We start from the raw sequence: 608 nt of genomic DNA, 5'->3' as shown, positions 1-608 counted from the left end.
ATTATATTATTTCTTCTCATGCCTTGCCAGGCTATAATGTTTTTATGACCTTTTATGCCTTAATATACTATGATGTATTTTTCACATTTTATGCCATACTATACTATGATGTCTTTTGGCATTTTTCTGCCATGCTAAGAGGTTTTTTAGTATTTTTTGCCTAATTATATAATTTCGTCTCATGCCTTGCCAGGCTATAATGTTTTTATGACTTTTTATGCCTTAATATACTATGATGTATTTTTGACATTTTATGCCATACTATACTATGATGTCTTTTGGCATTTTTCTGCCATGCTATATTTAGAGGTTTTTTAGTATTTTTATGCCTAATTATATAATTTCGTCTCATGCCTTGCCAGGCTATAATGTTTTTATGACCTTTTATGCCTTAATATACTATGATGTAGTTTTGAAGTTTTATGCCATACTATACTATGACGTTTTTTGGCATTTTTCTGCCATACTATACTTAGAGGTTTTTTAGTATTTTTATGCCTAATTGCATAATTTCGTATCATGCCTTGCCAAGGTATAATGTTTTTATGACTTTTTATGCCTTAATATACTATGATGTATTTTTGACATTTTATGCCATACTATACCAT

This window comes from Seriola dumerili, unplaced genomic scaffold (assembly GCF_002260705.1).
Source record: "Seriola dumerili isolate Sdu_G_001 unplaced genomic scaffold, Sdu_1.0 BDQW01000290.1, whole genome shotgun sequence".
NCBI lineage: Eukaryota > Metazoa > Chordata > Actinopteri > Carangiformes > Carangidae > Seriola > Seriola dumerili.
This window is presented reverse-complemented; position numbering follows the sequence as displayed.